Source organism: Eptesicus fuscus, chromosome 10 (assembly GCF_027574615.1).
Source record: "Eptesicus fuscus isolate TK198812 chromosome 10, DD_ASM_mEF_20220401, whole genome shotgun sequence".
NCBI classification, from domain to species: domain Eukaryota; kingdom Metazoa; phylum Chordata; class Mammalia; order Chiroptera; family Vespertilionidae; genus Eptesicus; species Eptesicus fuscus.
Window position 1 is genome coordinate 49,880,453 of NC_072482.1, and position 18,528 is coordinate 49,898,980.

Here is an 18,528-nt window from a genome sequence, read left to right on the forward strand (position 1 = left end):
ATAAACAGGAATGGGTTTGAGATACTAGGTGTACTGGTTAATAATGGCAAATTTTGTAATCAAAGAAAACATGATAATTTCAAGAGAAACATCAAAAGTGTTTTATTCAAAGTAATGTCCATCGCTAGCTACACATTTCCCCATCTTTCAGGTGATTTGTGGATACCGTCCCAATAGACCTTTTCTTGTTTTGAGGCAAACCATTCAGAGACCCAATTTTCCACTTCTTTGTATGTTTTGAAGTGCTGCTCAGAAAGTGCGTGTGCCATCAATGGGAACAAGTGGTAATCTGAAGGAGCAAGGTCTGGTGAATACAGTGGGTGGGTTAATACTTCCCAGGCAAGATCTTTTAACATGTCTTTAACTGGTTTTGAAGTGTGTGATGGTGCATCATCATGAAGCAAAATTACTTTTTGCTTCTGGCACATTCTGGTTGTTTCAGAATCAAAGTGTGATTCTGGCACAATTTGGTCGTTTCAGAATCAAAGCGTGGTTCAAATTGATTATTTGTTATCGGTAGCGATCAGTATTAACAGTTTCACCTGGTTTTAAAAGCTCATAATACACCACACTTTCCTGATCCCACCAAACACAGATCATTGTCTTCTTTCCTAAGCGATTTGGCCTTGCAGTCTATGTTGATGGTTGACCTGGATCAACCCATAATTTTGTGCATTTGGGATTCTCAAAGTGAATCCACTTTTCATGGCCAGTCACAATTCGATGCAAAAAAAGACTCTTTTGTGTCCTTGAAGCAACATTTTACTGATGACTTTTCGGTTTTCCATTTGTCTTTTGTTCAGTTGATGTGGCACCCATTTTCCTTCCCTTAAAATCTTTCCCATTGCTTGTAAATGATCAGAAATTGTTTGCTGAGCAATGCAAGTTGTTTTTGAGTTTGAAATGTATCTTCATTCAATAATGCTTGTAATTGTTGGTCTTCAAACTTCTTCGGGTGACCTGGACGTTCTTTGTCTTTCACATCGAAAACATCAGTTTTAAAGCATTTAAACCAGCGTTCACAAGTATCTTGAGATGGAGCATGTTTACCATAAGCTTCCCAAAGTATTCAGCAGCACTTTTCTTCAAAATAAAATAATGAACTTAAACTTCCCGCAAATGGTCTTTCTTTTGGCACGAAATTCGACATTTTTAAGTGTAAAAATATCTATGATGTTAAGACCTTCAGAAAATTTGACATATGAAGTTTTGAATCTTGTCAATACAACAAAAAAGCATACATATCAAATTGCATATATATCAACATATGTGTAACTCCATTTATTGGAAAAAAATCCGCATTATTAACTGGTACACCTAGTAAATCAATCAAAGTAAAGCCTCAAAACAAAAATAAATAAGGTCTAATGCCATTTTTTTATAAAGGTTACTTTCAGCAGCAAAATTCTATATTCTGTAGAATGTAGACTCTTTACTTGTTAAGTCACTATGTGGAGATATGCAGGAAATGCTATTGATTTTAAGCATTATTTGAACAAACAAGCATATTTAAAATGACCTTCCACTGTGATAACAATATCTCTAATTTGAAAAGAGTTTGTAGAAGAAGAAATGTTTCAAGTTCTGGAGCAAGATAAATGATATTTTATGGAAGTCACTTGGCCAACTTCAGATCAAAATAGTTGATATTGCTGCAAAGCTGTAAATATATCAACACAATTTCTGGAAAATCACAATTTGAGGATATTTTCATTTTCAAGGAATTGTTTTACTGGTCACTTTGGAATTGCTTTATCTATAAAGCTAATCTTATAATATTGCCATTTGCAGCTTTCAGGTATGTTTCTAGCAGTAGAATGTATTGACACTTTAAAAACTGTAACCAGATCTGAGTTCAGGTTTCTTGAAAAGACATTATTTGGTAAACCACAAGTCTCAGTTCAGCCCCCGGTTAAGAAATAGGAAATAGAAATTATAATAATATGCTTTTAATATTTTACAAGTTAATTTATTTTAGATAACACGATTAGTATTTTTATTAGACCTGGCAATGCTCTTCAGGGTTCATTCCATTTCCCCAGTTTTGAAATAGACTCAGTATCCATGCTTTCAGTGATTGGTTCAACTCATGATTTAGACAGAAGTCAGTCAAAGGGTAAAATTTCAGTGATTCCGGATTAATAAGTTCTGGATATCGACTGTACAACATTGGGCCTATAGTTGACAATACTGTGTTGAATACTTAAAATTTTGCTAACAAGGGAGAGCTTATGCTAAGTGTTATTACCACACACATAAACATCAATATAATAATTTAGTAAATAAAGGTGGCAGGAGGAAACTTGTAGAAGTGATGGATAAATTTATGGCCTTGATAACTGTAATGATTTCATAGCTGTATACTTATATCCAAACTCATCACATTGTATATATTAAATACCTATTGCCTTTTGTATGTCGATTGTAGTTCAGCAAAGAGGTTTTTTAAAAAAGCAATTTCAAATAATTCAAGATTTTCCATATTTGTTCAGTATTTTAAGTTGGAAGACCTTAGTATAAACCAGCATGTAGATTCCTAGAGGTTATACACTTATATTAATTTTAAAAACACTAAATATAATATAGGCAACATAAACCTGTTTAAAAGCAAAGCTCATTTAGAATAAACAAAAAGCTCTTCTAAAATTGCCAGAGAAGGAATATTCTTCTAACCCTGAAGATTATCTATCCAGAAAATAACATTTGTCCCCCTAACCAACTTCCACCTGGACCCTTGGGAATTTGTAACTTCCTATTGTTCGTTTCATTCTTTCAGGCCCCATCTGTCTGAAAACTCCTCCATTTTATTCTCATTTTGAAAACTTGTTTTCTTGGTTCATCAAATTATTTTGCTGTGCCCTTACTCAGCATTGAGCTCAAACACTGTGTGTTCTTGTTCTTGTTAACCTGGTTTACAGGCAAAACATAATCTAATTAAAAAATAGCTGAAGAAATATTTTCGGTATTTCCAGCTGATTGGGTACTTTGAGAGAATTACTTGGAATTTCCTTGGTTGAATTTTTCAAGGCTTAAAAGTTTTAGTTATTAGAAAATCTTTAAGAGCGACTTTCTTAGAGGAAAAAACATTATTTTTAGAAGTCTCTGCAATTGTTTCATCCATTCATTGCTTTACCAACTATCTACTGTTTTATCTATTCATTTGTCTAAAGCAGAAGATGTTATATAGTGCTAAAAATCATCTGTGAAAATACCTTGATGTTTCCTATTTCATATGTATCAACATCCGGGGAGGCTGGGCAAGAGTACTTTTGAAATAACTTCTTACAAGTAATTCTTATATATAATTTAGCCTGATTTGCCCCCATTTGCTTTATCACTCTCTATCAGTTTATATGTATGTGTATTATTGCATCTGATTCATTTATGAGTGAGATGGCCATATTATTACCCAAAACTCCAATACTAAATACTTAAGGATTTGTTACTTAACAAGGTCATTGTTTTTCATAACCCCATTAAGCACCGTTAACATATATGCAATGTATATTCCATTTTTATTATTTGTCTACTAAATGACATCCATAGCTTTTTTCCCCTTATCTAGGTTCTACTCCAGGGATATCCATTGTATTTGTTTTTTATGCTGCTCTAGCCTCCTTTATTTGGGGACATTATGTCAACCTTCCTTTATCTTTCTCAGCCTTGACATTTTGGTAGAAGATCCCACAGTTTGGTTTGTTCTAATATTTCCTCATGAATAGATTCATGTTATGGATTTATTAATTCCTAGTTGACAGTGATATCATAGAAATAATATTGTGTCCATTTGATATTTTTAAGTTAAAATTTTCAGAATGTTCTGGTGGTCTAAGAACTAACCAACTGCAATGGTATCAAAGAAGAAGTAATGTATAAAAGAGTGAAGAGAGGATGAACAACCACAGACATAAATCAAATGCTTATTAATTATTTATTTATTAACAGATATCACATGGCAGAAACTGTAATTGCTGCTAGGGCTGCATTGATAAAGATGCTGAATGGGTAGCATCAGTATTAGCAGTCTACAAATTTCTGGCCAAATCCAGCTATGACCAATTATTCATGGATTTTTTATGGCTGCTTTGTACTATAATGGCAAAATGGAGTAGTAGTGATATAGAGCTTTTGGCTAACAAAGCCTAAAACATTTACTACCTGCCTCTTCAAAGGAAAAAAAAATTGCCATTTCCTGCTCTGAGACAGCATAATTCTAGTTAATGCATTATTTTAGATAACAATTATTGATAAACAGTTGAGCAATGAGAAAAATATGTTAACAGTCATGTGGCTTTACTTTTTGGAGGGTGAATAGATTTTGACACTGTGGCTGGTAAATTTGTACTATATTTAGTATAAATTATGTAATACTTTAAAATGTTCTACTGTTCATATTCTAGGCCTTACTTGGGCAACATAAGTGATGCCATGTAGAAATCCATTGAGTTTCTGAGCCTACCTTTCCCAGGATCCCTTGTTCTTTTGCCTATTGCCTACTGTAGACCTTACTTCAAAGGACCAAGCTCAGAAGGCTTTAGCATTTTCAGTGTCAGCAAAGATTTCCTGTTCCTTCAAGCAACTTAATAAAATGGGAATCAGATTGACTTCAGTGAAATATATTCCATCTTTCCTGAAGACAGAATTTTGTCCCATTTAAGAACTCTTCTGCCTATGTCTTGAACAGAATTGCATTTTCAAACTGGTGTCTGGACACGCAAATAAATCCCATTACCCAGTAATAAGATTTGTCTGCACACCTCCTGTGCACTCCTTTGGAAACGGAGGAGTCCTTCACAGAGGGTTGGTTATTTTTTCTTTGAGTTTCCTCTGACATATGTCCAAATAATTTCACTCTATGATGTATTTGTTTCATTTAAAACTACCAAGAGGGTGAGAGACCAGTAGTTGATAAAATTCTTGCATAGCATCAATATTCTCCTTTATTTTACCCAAGGAGATGTGCTAAATTTAGCTTTTGTCTGGGAAAGAACCACAATTTAACCACTAGCAAAGTAACTTGGGGATGAAACCAACAGCTGTGTTCATAAGACAATGCATTAAATCACGACCATTTTTATGTAGCTGTCAGTCACACTGCCTTGAAAATGTGGTTTAAAAAATGTTAAAGAATGGTGGTAGCTATAAAAGTAGTCTGCAAAAATGGAAATGCTGTAGATAATTTGATAGTAGAAATGTACTTTGGGAAGTAACATAAATATGCTCTAGATTTTAGGCTACAATGGTAATTTACACTAGCATATCTTGGTCTGATTATATCAGTAAAATTAATATTGAGTAAAGCTGACAAAAAGACCACAGTTTCTATATTTGGCATCTTGTCTCTGCCACTACATTAATTCCTAGTTGCTAGCAAAAGGTACCTTGCAGATTTTCCCCTAAATGATTCTCTTCCCTGTTTTCAGTTTAACCTTCTGATAATAACTGCTATTCTGTAAATGTTTTTTACTTATTTTATATGCAATCTTACAGCTTTTCTGCAAGGTAGACAATATTGTCTCATCAATAAAGACAGAAGAATGGGTCATGAAATGGCTGACAAATCGGAGGATGGGAAAAAGGGACATATGGGAACTTTCCAAGAGATTCACCTTGTAGAGAAGAATATCTACAAAAGGGGAGACAGTATCTGATTTAACTGCAGAATCTTCAGAGCTATGGAGGTTAAAGTGATACTTAATCAGCAGAGTGAGAAGAAACTATAATATAGTCTAAATAGGAATGAATAATAGACAATGGTAAGAGCAAGAAGCAGAAAACAGAGCTATTCAATTGGCCACTATTTCAAGTGAGGTGATGCCCAATCAGGAGAGAGGTAGAGATGCATGCCCAATGGGAGACATAGCCACCCTCTATGAAGAGACTTTAATAATGGGTAGGATGGATATCAATTTGAGTAGCATCTCAAGCACAAACACATTCCTTCTCACACCAACAGAGACCGCTAGCATATGATGAAACAGGACCAAGCTAGAGACAGGAAGAGATTTTTGCTTTGGCACTAGTATGGCAATTTGCCAAATTGGATCCCCATGCTACAGGGCAACTGCCAGAGGAAAAGATGGAGGCAGAATAGAAAAGCAGACCACTATTCTCCTCCTATCCTCTCTTCTGAGCCACACATTTTACCAACAATAGGAGGAAAGCTGTGGAGCAGTTATAAAATTATAAAGTTAAACTGGATTAATCAGAAAGTTACTTAATCCACTTAAGAATGATTTTATGTGAGAGTGAAGGAGGATTATATATGGCCCAATTGTAGGATAATCATTAAAATAAATTTACAAAGTGTCATATTGAGACAGAAATTTCAGTAAGCTGTTTATAAAAATTTAATAGACCAACACTATAATCATCTGCCTTACAAAAATTGTGCTCTGTGGGTCTCATAAAGTATAAGATTGTTGTCACATATGTATAATAATTTATAATATAAATTGTTCCTTTTCCTCTAACAAGATTATCTTTCATTACATAGTATGTGTATCTTACATGACATAGCAAGATAAGTAATGGGATAAAAAGACAAGGAAGAAAGGGCTGAAGCTATTATAGGCAGGGAAGGTAGCTGTTATAGCAATAATGAACATTATCCTCTTTTATTTTAATTCCCATTATTCCTGCATCCAAACTGTTAAACTGATAGTACTATTGTATCAATAAATTTGGGTCTTACTAGGGTAGATAAAAGGGATTTGATTCTGAAAATTACTCTTGAAATTAACACATTAAATACAGTTAATGGGCTGTGGGAGGTGAATTAAAATTCAGATAAATTTTATAAGAAGAGAGGAAGGATAAAAATTGCTGAAACCAATTCACCATAGAGGATTGAGTGTCTAATCTGGACTGGTGACTTAGACCCAGTGTCAAAGGAAAGTGTTTTTCTGAGTCCGGGCCCATGTCCAATAGAGACTGTAATTTTCAAATTTTGCACTTCACTCTATATTGGTTTCAATATAGAATTATTATCTGTATTGTTCACATAATTTCCTGGATTGTGGATAAGGAACATATTGAAACTCACCATCAACTTTTATAAAAATTTATAAATTTCTATTTAGGTTTCCACTACATGTGAGATTTTTGTTGTTATTTTGAATCCATTGCTACCAAACAGGATCATTAAACAAATAATGTTACCAAAATATAAAATTTAATAATACATATATAGATTTAAGGCAAACAGTAAAATAATAAAGCCACTTTAGCAAGAGCATTCAGATTCCTGACTACTTAATCGTTATTAGGACTGTTAGACCTTTATGTTGCCACTCATATTTCAAATACACTTACCCTATAATTTTATTTATTTTTCTCTCTTGAGTTGTCAGATTTGGCATCTTGCAGCCTGAGACCTGAGTGAGGGCACAACTGGCTACAAGCACTATTTTTTTTATTTTTTTACACTACCAAGGTAGAGCAGAAAGCTAGCTCTTCCTATGCACTCTTGTCCAAACTCACTTTATCATTGAAATCCCAGTATGCTGTTTTTAAAAAGGAGGAGTTAGCTATTTCACATCTGCAAAGTATTAGGAAAGAAATGTGGGCTATATTGCTAGTCATATTAAAATAAAAACTCTGGTTAATGAGCATGCGTCTCACATACTAGTACAAATGATGGTGGAAATTAGAAGTACAATATAAGACCTATGAAACCCGTCTTGCTTACTTTACTGTAAAATAAAGAAAATCATTTGAAAATAAAAAGTATTATGTTCAAGGGAACATAAGTACACAGACAATTTTTATTCATCTTGCTATATATAGCTAAAATAATTGGATATAAAATAGAAAACAACAATACAAACATTCTGAAAGGGGGAGGAAAGGAGGCAGTCTGGCTAGGCGCCAGAAATATCAATTAACATAGACAAAAAACAAACAAATAAAAAAAAATAAGAAAATCTTGCTCTCTTTAGCAAAAAGACCAGGAAAGAGACAACGTTTTACAAAATAACAATTCTACTCCAGCCAAAGCAAAACAAACAACGACAAAAATGGAAAAAAAAAAATAAACATGAATATATAAACACTGTTGTCCCATCTAGCAAAGGCTAAATGGGGACCCTAGGCTTCCACCACAACAGGCCTTAAGGGTGTGTCCCATCTGCATACTGAGGAAGTATCAGATAAGACCAAGTAGGAGTGAATACTTTTATTCCTGCCCACCTTTAAGAAACAGCGACACCCTATCCCCCAGGTGAGCTAGTAGAGAACACACAGGACACTTGAAATTTTACAACCACCCAGCAGTAACAAGGTGGCCTTCCCCTAGGAGAGTTGCAAACTGTGTGAAGAAAAAATGAATGAAACTAAAATGGCGAATAGCCAAATCTATAATTACTATTAAAATTTCAACATCACTCTCAACAATTGATAGAAAAACTAGACATGAGATCAGCAAGATGTAGAACTTAACACCACCAGTCAACAGGATCTAATTGACATTTATAGAACATTCCCTCAATAAGTAAAGAATACACATTATTTTTAGTGATTATTGAACATATAGAAATATCATATTCTGGGCCCTAAAACAAACTTCAATAAATTTCAATAACTGAAATAATACAGAATGTATTCTCTGGGCAAAATGATATCAAATTACAAATCAATAAAAGAGAGACAATGGGAAAATCTCCAAGCATTTGGAAGCTAAAATAGACACTTCTGAATTGTTCATGGGTCAATGAGGAAATTTAAAGGGGAATCTAAAAAATACAATGAATTGAATGAAAATGAAAATACATGGTAGCATGCTGAGAGAGAGGTTTATAGCACTAGAAGTTTTAGCCATGGAAGTAGGGTAAGAAAAGGAAATAAAAAGATTACAGATCAGAAGGGGAGAAATAAAACTGTTGCTGTTTGTGCATGATATGATTGTATATGTAGAAAATCTCAAGAAATGTACTTCAAAATAATCTAAAACTAATAAAGGAGTTCAGCAAAGTCTCAATATAAAAGATTAACATACAAAACCAATTTCATTTCTATAGACTGGTAGTGGACACATAGAACTGAAATTGAAATTATAATACCTAGGTATAAATCTAACAAAAATGTACAGAGCACGTATGCTGAAAATTATTTTCAAAAACCCTATAAAATTTTGATGAAAGCAATCAAATATTTAAGTAGATGGAGAGACATGCCTTGCTTGTGGTTTGGAAGGCATAACAGAACATATATGTTAATTCTCCCCAAAAGGATATATACATTTAATGCAATTCCTATCAGTATTTTATAGATATAAACAAGATTATTCTAAATAGAAAAGCCAAGGAACTAGAATAGCTAAAGCACTTTTAAAAAGAAGAATAAGTTATGAATAATCAGCCTATCCAATTTCAAGATTTAATACATAGATACAGTAATAAAGGCATATCATTTTGGTAGAGGAATAGGCACATAGATTAATGTAACAGGAATAGTTCCACACATGTATAGCCAACTGATTTTTGATAAAGATGCAAAAAGAATTCACTGTGGAAGACAAAAAACTTTGACCTTAACTTCATACCTAATGCAAAAATATTATACTTGGATCACATAATTAAATATAAAAATCATAAAAGTTATAATTATAAACTTTTAGAAGATAACATAGGCTAAAATCTTTGGGAGCTAGGACTTAGTGAAGTATTTTTAAGGTTGACACTAAAGATCTGATCCATCAAAATTTAAAACTTTTGTTCGTGAAATTTCCAGTTAGCAATAGAATGAAATGACAAGCTACAGACTTGAGAAAAACTATTGCAAACTTAACTACATATTTGACAAATAATAAATAGATTATACAAAGAACTCTCAAAACTCAATGGTTAAAAAATTCATTATTAAATGGGAAAATATTTGAATACAAATAGACAGTTTACTAAATAGCATCTCAGATTGGCAAATAAGCACATAAAAAAAATGTTCATCACTATGAGCCATTAGGAAAATCAGAATTAAGGCTGTGATGAGATATCACCAGGCACACAATAGAAGAGCTAAAATAGCAGAAAAAATAGTATTAATGACAATCCCAAATGCTGGTGAGGATGCCCAGAAACTGAATCTCTCAATATTGATAGTGGGAATATAAAGTAAAATAGTCACTCTAAAGAGTCTGGCATCTATAATAATAAAAGCATAATATGCTAATTAGTCCAGACGTCCTTCCAGATAGGCATCTAGATGAAGCTGGGGCTGCGAGGGAAGCTCGGGTCCCAGGAGCCTGCCAGCAGCCAGAGGGAAGTCTGGGTCCCAGGTGCCAGAGGGAAGTCCATGCCAGCAGCCAGGGCAAGGAAGGCCTACTCTTGCACAAATTTCATGCATTGGGCCTCTAGTTTTCTTATAAAAATAAACATAGAACTATTTTATGACTTAAAGATTATATTTATCACAGAGAATTGAAAATTTATGTCCAATGAAAAGTATGTACAAGAATGTTTATAGCAGCTTTATGTGTAATAGCCAAAACCTGAAAACAACACAAATGTACCTCAACAAGTGAATGGTTAAACAAACTGTGATATATTCATATCATCAAATACTTCTTAGCACTAAAAAAGGAATGAACCATTGATACACACAACAACTTGGATGAATCTCAAGGGCATTATGCTGAGTGAAAATCTTTTAGCATCCATTTATATAACTTGCTTGAATGATGAAATTATGTTGATGAAAAACATTAGTGGTTGCCAGTGTTTAGGGATACAGATGCAAATTGACCGTACCTTCATGACACCCACCAGCCAATCAGAAGTGAGTATGCAAATTAACCCAACAAAGTTGGCGAGTTAATTTGCATACACAGGTGCTGAGCTGCTGGGGGCAGGACGCAGGCATTCCGCACCGCCCCAGCTGCTCTGGGCCTCTGGGCAGAGTGGGAAGGCAGAAAGGCAGCTTTGGACCGTAGCGAAGGCAAAAAGGTGGCTCCAGGCTGGAGCAAAGGCGGTGTTGGCAGCAGGGGAAGGAAGGCCCATTCTTGCACAAATCTTCGTACATCAGGCCTCTATTATGAATATAAAGGGGTAACAGAGAGAGAACTGTGAATACCAAGAGCTTATTAATTCAATGTCTGCATACATGATATATTCTGTAAAAATCTGCTGAAAAAGACAATAAGCCAGTAGAACCATTGTGTTAGCATGTATATTCAACATGTATGTTAATAGATGAAATGATACTCAAAGTCTCAGATCATGATCATGAGAATTGTCATAATTATACCAAACTACCTTTTTTTTTATCTCCTACTTCCTATTTGATCTTGTGTTTCATTTACCCAAGTAAATACAGGCACTCACTCAATAACCATTACTTTTGTAAGTTCAAATTAAACAAAAATGCCATGTTGGACTTGATGTATATAGTTTGTCAATGTAAAGCACAAAAATAACTGAAAAAAAATTTAAATTGTATAATATTATATTTTAAGTATATTTATTTAAAAGTATTTGCCAATAAGTACTCTTTCCCATGAGACAAATTGTTTTATTAATTTGGGGACAGAATGTATGGGTAGAATTATCAGAGTCATAGCTTAGTATCATTGCTTAAACAATTTGGATTTAACAAGAGGGGTGGATAGAAACTGTTGTGTGCCAAGGTCTCAAAAATTTTACAGTGGAAAGTTTATTTGAGGCCTTCAGGGTCTTTCCTGGTCCTGACTTTTGGTTCCTATGAATGTTAGAGTTAGGACCAATATACTTAAACCAAATTTCAGAATCTAGGTTACTTATTACTAGGTTCAAATAATAAGTTTCTGAAACTTGTCTCAATGATTTTATTTATTCTGGGTATTATGAGAGATTATCCTAGCTAATAAAGAGGGAATATGCTAATTGACCCTCACACCATCACAAATATGGCAGCACCCACAGCCCATAAGAAGGGAATATGCTAATTGACTGCCCTGCCCTCAAAGATGGCAGTGCCCATAGCCAATAAGGAGGGAATATGCTAATTGACTGCCATGCCCTCAAAGATGGTGGCGCCCACAGCCACAAGATGGCTGCACCCAGTCCCCTCAGCCCTGCTGGGGTGGCAGGCATGCAGCAAGGCCGGGCCCGCCCCCAGGCGGGCCTGGCCACTCCTTGCACCTGCCTCCAGAATCCCCCAGTTCCCTGAGCCTCCCAACCTCCCAGAGCCGCACGAGGCTCAGGTAACCAGGGCTGGCCGAGGCTTGTGCTGCCGGCAGTGGCACCAGCAGAGGTGTGATGGGACGTCACTTCCCCTAATTTCTGGGTCGCCTCCTGCCCCTGAGGGTCCCGGACTGTGAGAGGGGGCAGGCAGGGCTAAGGGACCCCCTCCAGTTCATGAATTTTCATGCACCAGGCCTCTAGTCATTTATAAAGTTCTGAGTTGTATCGAACTAGATAATGACAATTTGATTACTTATTTTGAGTGGCAAAATGAGGGTCCAGGCCTTTAATTTTTGTAATTTAATTGCTATATTTGTAGTTAATAGTTCCTCAAAAATTCCCTTCAATAGTTTCTAGAGCAGTCTTATGTTGGTGTCATTTTCAGTAAAACTAGGTCTCCAGGTTGAAGATTGTGCAGGGATCCCTGTGATTTATCTTTGAGAGAAGTCACTGAGACCTCTTGGTTATAAAGATAGCTATACTAACTTAAATCATTAAAGTATATAACCATTTTCTATGTACCAAATTGTGTCCTTCCAAAATTCATGTGTTAAAGCCCTAATCCTCAATCCCAGTGTATACCCCCAATGTGGCTCTGTTTGGATATAGGCAATTAAATAAGGAGGTAATCGTGGCTAAAAGAGGTCATAGAATGAGGCCCAGATCCAATAGGATTAATGCCTTTATTAGAAGAGATACCAGAGGATCATCTCTCTTTCTCTCTCTCTCTCTCTCTCTCTCTCTCTCTCTCTCTCTCTCTCTCTCTCAGAGAGAGGATGCAGTGGGAAGGTGTTGTCACTTGTCACTTTGCAAACTAGGAAGAGGGCCAAGGGCCCTAACCAGAACTGAATCAGCCAGCACTTTGATCTTAGACTTCCCAGCTTCCAGGACTGTAAGAAAAAGAAAAAAAAAAAAGCTTTTTTAAGCCACCCAGTTTATGACATTCTGTATGGCAAACTGAGCAGACCAATACACCATTCATAACTGTAAAAAATTATAATCAGTTGTGAGAGGTGTAATTCCCACAGAGTGGCTGTGATTAGTTCATACAGTGATATCTCTGATTTCCTTTGGTGAAGTTCTGAAAGGCATTAAGGTAAAGGTAATACCCTATGCCATAGCAGGGATAATTCTCCAGCTAATTTTCAGGTTTTGTTTTAAATATATTATTTGTTCTTTTAATTTTCATTGATAACTAAAGAGAATAAGGAAATAGTGTTTCTGGATGATGGGCAATATCTTACAAAGCACTAAGATTATAGTCCCTGTTAAGTGGGTACCTCAGTCACTGAATAAGTGATTTAGTGTACACTAAGTTGGAAATCCAAAAGCTATAGGATGAAAAATCATCATCCAGAAAATAGACAATGGTAAGAGCATGTCATTTGAAGAAAGTGAATGCTTAAAATCCATCTTTCAGTATTCAGATAGGCCTTTGGCTCTTGCTTTTAGAGTTTTGCCAGGTTTATGACTTTGGGAAATGGGAAATGGGCCAGAAACATTCTTAGGAATTTTGAGTGAATTTACCACATGAATGCTGATTTAAGATTGGAGAGAATTTATCTGTGCTATGGGGATAAAATGAAACTGTTCTTGGTAATGACTTTTGTGCCTGCATTATCAAAATGAAAGAGACTAGAAACCTCCCTTGAGAGATAGCACACAGTTTATAAACCAGTAGTCAGTGATTGCCCTCGTAGTGAGAACATCCATGGTAAGGACATTGACAATTGTCTAGGGCCTTTTGATTTATGCCATGAGACATATCACATTGATTACTAATTGTCCCTGATTAGTGCATACAATTTAGAAATATAAATCAGGTTATAGGCAAATATTATACCAGTTTTTGTGCTTGAACATTAGTATGTTTTTGAACTAAGTAGTATGCAATTATGAAAATGTATTTACATTAATATATTTTATTTATACATAATGATCTATAAAAATTGAAATGCCAAAAATGCCTTTGTAACAGGAATATGTTGCTTCTCTTTTTACTTATACACACACACACACACACACACACACACACACACACACACACACACCTTTTCTTCTAAACTATGTGACACCATATATAGCCTTTCTCCTTTTTAAGACTCACCTTCATTCTTTGTTCCTGGAAACAATTAGAAAATGCAGGCTAGATATCACTTATATGTGGAATCTAATGGACAAAATAAGCTGACAAAGAAAATAGATCCAGTAGATCCAGACTGACGAATGCAATTGCATGCAAAAGACTGACGAATCTCAGATGGATGTGGGGAAGAGCAGGAAGAGATTAACCAGATAACTAATATGCATATCTGCATAACCCATGGACACTTCACTAGTTCAGTGAAGGCAAGATGAGTGGGCGGGAGTTAGGTGGAGCAGATATCTGTAATACTTTCAACAACAAAGATATATTAAAAATAAGTAAAATATAAAAATAAAACATAGGCTGGAGTCCCGTTAGTTTGTTTCTTGATACACAATTCACACATGATATTGGAAAAGTCACTTACCTCCTTCATTGATTTACTACTTTTTTTTTTTTTTTTAGTTATAGAAGAAAGTAAAGAATTAGTCAAGAGAGGGTGACGAGAAATGGAATCAGAAGACAGTAGAACCTTGACCAAATTATCACCACTCAAATCTAGCTTCATTTAAGTACATTAATGAATATCATGTTCTTTCTGTTATAGTCTTTTCTTAGATACATTAATAAAATTCACTGCACCATTGCTTTCTTTAAAATATATAAGCATACTTTCTGTAGATAATATTTAATCCCCTTAATTATATTTTTGACAGTCTCTGCTTTGTTTTATTTTACTTCAAAGATACCCTCTATTGGGAGATAGTTAATTGTAATTGTTTTGTACTTGTGACTTTTTAAATTTCTTAATCATTATATTATTCCAGAAAGTTAGTTATTTTAAAATGAGGGAAACATTAAAAATTTATTGAATCACAACAATATATGACTACTTTAGAGCATAATTTTGGATATGAAAAATAAGAAAATGTAAGCATATGTGCTTAAGTTAATGAAGTTCAATTTATGTGTGAGGATTTTGATCTGGAGGTAAGCGTGGAAGGACACACATTCTCATCTTGACGTGTTTGTAATAAATCTACTGCACTTATTAGATACATCATTACCACTTTTTCATGATAGAGATATTTGTGCTCTAATATTATATCTGAGCACATCTTTTCTGCATACAGGAAGATGAAATCGATTTCATGAAAGCTGTTCAATGAGAAAAGAAGTCCCCCACAGAAATTAGTCTCCTGCCAATGTTTGCATGGTGTGACCACAGAACTCTTGGCTAGAGATGTTCTTTACAGACACATGCATCTACTCCCAAATGGGCAACACAAAAGACTTTGGGTTTGTGCACTCAGATTTGTAATGATACACATTTCCATGGAGATGTAGAGAAATTGATCTTCAGAAGAAAAAAATGAATCAGAAATGTAAAGCAGAATAAAGTAGAATTAACAGAAAATACTGTCAGTCCCAGTTAGCTTTCTAGTTCCTGCTTCTTATTCACCAAGAATACCCGTATCTATTGGCTTTGATTCCCTTAGGATCTTCTATCAAAATCACTTATTGTTTGAGCTATCCCAGTTTGTTTTGTGTTGATTGAAACCAATAGAATATTAACTAAATTATTCCTACTTTAAACAGTGAAATTATATTATTGGATATAGAGTAGACCACATTTTCCACAATTTTATTTCCAAGATAACCCCTTTATACATTTCTCTTACAGACCTTGTCTTTATGGTCCTTCCTTTCACCTTTCTCCTTCCCTTTATAAACACAAAAAAGTCAAACACCTACTTTAATTTCCCAAATGTGAGACTTCTTTACTGGAAAAGGTTACCTTTGGATTATTGCCAGGGTGTACTAGAAACTCCTTAAAATATTCCCTCAGTAGTAGTTCCTGGCTCTGACATAGGCGGACAGGTTGGCCTCAGTTCATGCACAGAAAATTCACTATAATTGCAGCATTATAAATGCAGTAATGAGAAAAGTCAATAAAGAAATTTCAATAGATACCACTGACTTTGTCCACTGAGGCCTTCGTAGAGCAAAACCCATTGTTATGTATATTCTAACAATGCCAATTTTTATCTAAGGTATTAAATTTATATGTGTTAACAAACAATAGTTTACCTGTTTGAATATAATTTTTCCACCTCTCCTGATTTTTTCTAAGCTTGGAAAATATGTCAGGTCAAAGGGAATGAACTGTAGCTGCCTTTCCTGGGAGGGGCAAAAAGCCCAGACTATGTTTATTTCATAACTAAAAGTTACCTTGAGTCACAGGGGAAAATTCTGTGAATTTCTTTGTGACTCAAAGCTTTCATGATGATTTCTAATAAAAGTTTTCAAGACAATAGATATCTTCTATAAGCTCAATGTAGCTAAGTGTTAATTTTATAGTAGTATTCTGCATATGTGAACCAGTTCAAATTCTATTGAGAAATTCCCATGTGTGAACTGTACCATATTCATTCAGGTCATTAATCTTAATCTCCTACCAAAGAAAAATAATGTTGCCTGTGAAACTGGTTTAAAGTGACTGAAGAAGATATTGAAAAAAACAATAAATTGCTAGTCTTAACGAAAATACGTTGATGTGCTAAGTGAAAATCTTTCTCTAGTAGCTCTATTTTATTTAGAAAGGAAGAGAGCATAAGAGACAATGACCCCAGATCTCCCTGCCCTGCCGTGCTTTCTGTGACAAACTCTAATAAGTAGTGACGCTACTATGCAGACCAGGAGCCAAGCAACATGGATTTGGTGAGCATATTGCCATCTTGTTGTAATGTGCACCTGCACATCCCAGCGTACTTCATCAATGTAACTTACCTCACAAAATAGAATAAAATGTGAATGCCTTCCCTTACTTTCCATTCCATAATGATTTGTCAACTGATTTACTCTCTGTATCACTCTCCTGTCACCAGTAACATACCATCAGAACTGGCTACCTGTTCCTCCCACAAATATACCCATTTTTTTCCTACCTAAGGAACTTTGTGCTAGCTGTGCCTTCTGCCTAAACCTTTATTCCCTGAAATTTCAAAGATTAACTCTTTTCATATGTATAAATTTTAATTGGTATTTTTTCATATAAATTGCATGAGTAATTAATGTAATGCTTGCCCTTTTTTCTTCAGAGTATGAATCGCATAAGACATAGATGTGTGTGTCTTGTTCACTGCTGTTTCCTATAACAGGGTAGAGCAGGGTAGGAAGTCCTTATATATTTGTTGAATGAATGCATCACAATATCAACACAAACTAATGTTGAAAGCATAATATATGCAATAAGATTATTGTCATAAAATAATTCTCCTTAGGACACATAATGCTAAAAGATGCACAAATTAAAATGAGATAAAACATAGATGCTCACAGACACAATCCAAAGCTATGGGGGCTTGATGTTGAGATGCTTAGTGTAGTTCTCAGGGAAGGAGCTTGATGGTACCACTCTAGCTGCTCAGGGTGTTCACTGCAAAATATATGTTAAATGCTGTTTTCACATTTAACTTTTTTTTTTTTTGTAAGGACGAAAATCCTCTTTGGATTTCTTTCCATTAGCGAAAAGAGGTAGAGTAAGTCCTCAACTTAACATTATAGGCAGGTTTTTGGAATTGTGGCAAAACAACTTAAATAAAACTAATTTTATTGTAGGCTATAATGGATATAAACAAGAATTGCGTATCTATAGCCTTCATCAATATTATAAGGAAATAACACTGAAAGGATGTTAATTCTTATTAGAGGACATGCTGTACTAATGTAAAGTCTCTAGTAATAGTGAAGTGGTAAACTTTCAAAAGCAGAGGGGCAGTGGGGGGAAAACCTGTGTGTGTGTGTGTGTGTGTGTGTGTGCATGCGTGTGTGCAATATTATTTATTACTAGGGGCCCAGTGCACAAATTCATGCACCTTGAAAGGAACTGTGGGCCACGAGGCTGTGGTGGGCACAGGGGCGGGTCTCGGCCCATCCTTCATGCCCCCACCCAGCCCCTCCAGCCACGGCCCCCAGTCCCCTGTCTGCCAGCAGCCCTGCTCCCACCGCTGCTCCCACGAGCTGATGGCGCAGGCCCCACTCACACCCTCCAACAGTGTGAAGCGATTGGGGCGGGCGCCAGCAGCAGATGCAAGCAGCAGCTGCTGCCCTGATTACCCCTCAGGAGCAGGGGGAGGTGGAGAACCCCTCAGGGGCAATCGGGGCTGGCAGCTGCCACTCACACCCGCTGATGGTGCCGAGCGATTGGGACTAGCACCAGGAACTGGCAGAGGGTGTGAACAGGGCCGGCACTGGCAGCAGGTGCAAGTGCCCGGTGGGACCGCG